This window comes from Pygoscelis adeliae, unplaced genomic scaffold, assembly GCF_000699105.1.
Source record: "Pygoscelis adeliae isolate BGI_AS28 unplaced genomic scaffold, ASM69910v1 Scaffold195, whole genome shotgun sequence".
NCBI classification, from domain to species: Eukaryota; Metazoa; Chordata; class Aves; order Sphenisciformes; family Spheniscidae; genus Pygoscelis; species Pygoscelis adeliae.
The window spans coordinates 35,131-40,161 of record NW_008824757.1 but is presented as its reverse complement, the minus strand read 5'-3'; positions in this window follow the sequence as shown (position 1 = coordinate 40,161).

The following is a 5,031-nucleotide window of genomic DNA, read 5'->3' as shown; positions in this document are numbered from 1 at the left end:
CCCAGAGCTGAGAAGCTCAATTAATTGAATAAACTATGTTACAAATTATTTGTTGGGCCGTAAAACCAGCAATACTGAAAAGAGTGCCTTTTAAAAATTTATTTTATTTTATTTTATGCCTATAATTCACTCTTATGTTGATTATTCTCTGACTGGGAGGAGCAGAGCCCCCGTTGTACAGCTCCAGCTGCCACACTGGTGGGTTTTCTGCCCACGGTGATGACTTTGCGCCATGCCCCGGCAAAGGGCATCGCAGCCGGGGCACCCACCGCCCCCCAAGGGACAGTGCCGAAACAGCCCCAAGATGCCGCGTCCCATCAACCAGCCTCCGGCACAAGCATCTGCTGTCCCGGCATCTCCACGGGGAAGCGGCAGAGTTCATAACAGCCTCTTTGTGCCAAGAGGAGTTCATGTTTGCTCTGAAGAGACAGACAGGCGAAGCCCTGGAGGAGCTTTCCCGGCTTGTTCGGGATCGTCCCTCTGCAAGGCATTGATGTTAAAGCCATGGCCACGCCGCTTTTATAGGGCTGCAACAAGGTGCGACCCTCGATTTGCTCCCTGGCCATGGAGGGGTTGAGGCCAGCTGACTTTCTGCACGCACCAGGATGGATGTGCCCCAACCCGGAGACACAGAGCTGGGACTCAGGCCCCGTTTGACAGCGGGCGGTGGTGCTCCTTCCCATCCCTGGGAACTGGGGATTCACAGACCCCAGTTAAATCCCTCTGTGAGCTCCCCACCTTGCTTAGGTCTTCATCGCCCTCTTTATTTTCATTTATTTTCTTTTTTCCCTCCACACAGCCACCCTGTACGCCTAGCTTGTAACACAGAAGCACAGAATTACTCATCGCCCGCTTTCGTTTCATTTTTAGGTGCCTACAAGAGTTGAACCGTGCGTGTAGCCACCAGACTAGAAAGCATTTCTCCCCGGGTGGCGGAGCAGCCTCCGGAAAAGGGATGAGTCATCTGACGACCGACGGCGGGGATGGGGACGGGCTGTGACGCGAGGCTCGGCTCCAGACCTGGCGCCACACGGGAATGAGACACCTGCAGACTTTTCTGGGCAGGAACAGCTATAAAACGACGGGTAGGATGGACTTTATCTCCGGCAGGGAAAAAAAAAACAACCCAGGAGCTCCAGGGCAAGGTGAGGGCAGGGGTGTGGGCTCTGGAGCACTGGGGGCATTTCTGTAGGGCCGGATCCTGCATGCAAAGGGCTTGTGTCCGCTTAGGAGGCAGGGGCATTGGGAGAAAAAAAAACTTTTCTCATTGCTTGTCTGGCTGGTAGAAGAAAAACGCAGGTTTGTACCGCGTGGCTGAGCAGCGTGACACTGCAGAGGATAAGGTTGCCCCCGGCCTTCTGCAAAGGCAATAAAAAGCATCCTCGGTGGTGCCGCTGCATCCCCGCTGGCTTCAAGACCTCTGTCAATGTAACAGGCACCTTCTCCGCCCGTGCACGTGCATTTTTCATGGAAATGAGCAAGTTTGCAGGAGCTAAGGTTTTAACTCAGACCTGTCGAACGACTTGACTTTCCTATAAAAAAGCACTGCAGAATCGGCAATCGTTGACACGTTCCCGTGGCCCATTTGAGTTTTCGTCTGTCAATGCTATGGGATGGGGAAAAAAAAAGTTTGGCTGTTATTCCTCGTTCTTTGGGGTAATGATGTTCAACATCACAGAAGTCATCACACTGTAAAGAAGTGTCCTCTCCACCAAATCGACCCAAATTACACACCAAGGTAAATGCAGTTTGATTTCCGCACCATGTGAGGGCCCCTCTGTGGTCATCATCTCTGGAGGAGCTCTGAGTCCTCAGCATCTGGGGAAAAAGGTTGTGCCAAATGTAGTGAATAAATACAAGTATTCCGGCTTCAGTGTTTTCCCTGCATAAACCAGCAAAAATTCTTTGTTTTGCCAGAGCTCTGGCTAAAGTGAGACTTCAGATAAGCAGTTAATAGAACTAAGTTTTCTCCTTCACAGCTCTGACCATTAGGAGCTTTCAATGCTGCTTAATCCACACATTTCCACCAGCTTCTTGTACACCTTTAAGGCTGCTGAGGAGTGAATGGCAGTATTGCCATCTACTGGGCAGCTGCCTCCTTCTCCCAGCCTCTCGGCTGGCCAAATTGCTTTCGGGCAATGCTTGTCCTCCTCCGTGGGACCCAGAGACACTGTGTATCTCACTGAGATATCATATTAAAAAAAAAACCCTAAAATGAGTCTTAAATGACCCACTCAGGTCTGGAGGAAGGGTGGGGATGTTGTAGCCAGTCCTACACCTCACCGGAGCACCCTACAGCTGGTGGGACCAGGCCCAGGAGATAAGTGTCCTGGTCCTTTTTCTGTTCTCCATAAAGACGTGGGGAGAACCAGTTTTCCAAAATCTAGTTCGTTCCCTGGTTTAGCTGCATCCTCACCACCCAGCTTTGGAGAAAAGGATGGGAGCGTTACATATGAGCATTACAGTACTGTGCCCAGCCGTGTTTTCCCAATACCCTTGGGTGCTATATTGCTGTGACACCCAGTATCGCCACACAGTAAAACCTGCGCGAAGCACTGCATTTTCCATGGGCTTCCCGAGGTGTGCTCCTGGGATCACAGCTTTGCCCGGCAGTGCTGGGGAACAAGTAGCTCTAGCAAGGCTCTTGGATAGTGAGAGGTAAATGAGGCACAAGAGAAGCACATGCACCCTGTCCGTGTGCTGCCAGGCTATCGCCTCCCTCTTATCCTATGCAATAAATCACGGCTGAGCAGCACAAGCTGTTCCTGTCGTCAAAACGTGGAAAGAAACACTCCTCTTGGCACTGGGGACGTGATAATGACCCTGAATTAGAGCTGTACGTCTCCAGCACCTGATTCTCCTGCTCCTGCGGGTGCAGCCTGATGTTTTTCCTCCTGGCTGTCGCACAGGAACAGGTCCAGGTCTTGCTCATGCAGAGGAAGAATTTAAAGGAGCAATGTCCAGCCTGGCTTTCGGAGCAGTTTGTGACAAGAGGTTTCGAGCACCCGATGGCCGCGGCTGCCCCGTGGAGACCAGGGGCAGTTGCACGGCTGCGGGCAGAAGCAGGGGCAGCCCGTCACCACTGTCATGTCAGGGGACGAACAGGGGATGGCTGTGGTGTTCTGGGTTGTGGCAAGGCACGTGCATACTCATTAAATTGCTAATGCTGTCCCAGGAGTGCTTTTGGCCCAGGGAGCAGCAACGTCCCCGACAGTTCCCAGCTTTGCTCAACCCAGGCCAGGGATGGAGGCTGATGAGAATTTGGGACCCCGTGTGACATCCTCAGATGCCCCCATGGCCCATGCACCGAGCACACAGAGTTAGACCCCCAGCCCAGGCATCAGGCACCGCAAAACCACCAGGCACTGTAATACTTCACTTCTCAGCATCTGAGTAATTTTTGGAAGTGGTTTGAGGGGCTCCCTTTAAAAATCTCATTTCCCAAAGCCTTTGATCTGTGTCTTTTTAATCGCCTCTGGAACTCAAAGGGCAATGTTTGAGTATAGTCAGGCCAAGATCTCAGATGCCAGAGTGCTCCTGTTACTTGGCTCCTAAGTGAACTTTTAAGGGACATTACTCCACCACTGAGCCTAACAGATCTCGGCTCCTTCAGGAGAAGTTAAATATTTGAACTTGATATTGGAGCAGAAATCACACATGCTGTCTTAAAAGGAGCAAGAACCATTCAGTAATATTAAAGGGCAGGAAAGCTGAGATTTGGGGGTTTTTAACTTGTCAGAAGAGGAAAATTGCCAAACTACTGAGCACCCAGGAGACACTGCCAAGTGCAGTCCAATAAAGCAGAGAGCTAAAAATACCGCTGGAACTCCACTCCTTTTACAAGCCTTAAAGAAAGCGCCGCTGGTTTCGTTTTCATTTGCGCTTGCCGTAATAAGGAAGATTTATCTGTTTGCAAATGGGACCTCTGGATGAGGGCGGCGAAAAGCAGCTCCTGTGTGTCATTGCTTATCTGTGTGTCTGCAAGCAAACACGAAGGACAGAGTACAAGGCTGCGTACATGCCATTTTACCATTCTCGGCCCGCAAAACTTCTTTAGCAGTCAGTGACAACCGTATCAGATATTCCTTCGGTTTGCCCATGCCCTCTAGTGGCTTTTGGAGAGAAGAAATGTGCATTCCCAAAAAAGAGAGGATTTTGCAAAAATGCTGCTATGCCCTAGGTGTGTGCAGGCTTTAGGAGAGATAGGACATAGGTAGTTTAGAATGGAAAGGGAGCTAAATTAAAATCCTTCATTCATAAATGCTCATCTCATAGACAGCAAAAGGGGGAGAGGGAAGGTTGTGGGATTCCCCGTGTATTCCTAGAAGATGATTTTGTAGTTCAGCAAATGACAGATCTCGCTATATTGTGCACGTATATCTCCCTCTCTTCCTCCTTCCCTCCCTTTACCGACCCCGCTGTGTGTCTAATAGGAACATGGCTCTTAGTTGGAAATGTTAGACACCGCAGATAGGCTTGCCCAGCTGGCTGGAGTATGGGCCCCTGCATGCCTAACAGCGCAGGGGATTGTTTTACACTGAATTTATTGCTTCCTCAGTAGAAAAGCACCCTCTAGAAATGCCCTTTTCTATGCACTTAGTCTTAGAAAACGAATTAAAAAAATAATCATCCTGCACAGAGTGAATTTAAGAATGTTAGATGGATCGTGCTTTCTATGGGTTGAGTTTGCCAGTACACTTGAGGCAGATGCCCTCTGTATGAGCAGCGCTGTACTAAAGCTGTTTGTTTAGGAATATAAAAAGAACCCAGTTCTGCAAGCAAAACCTCTGCTGGCTGCTGTTAGAATAGAATAGCATTAGAATAGAATAGAATAGAATAGAATAGAATAGAATAGAATAGAATAGAATAGAATAGAATAGAATAGAATAGAATAGAATAGAATAGAATAGAATAGAATAGAATAGAATAGAATAGAATAGAATAGAATAGAATAGAATAGAATAGAATAGAATAGAATAGAATAGAATAGAATAGAATAGAATAGAATAGAATAGAATAGAATAGAATAGA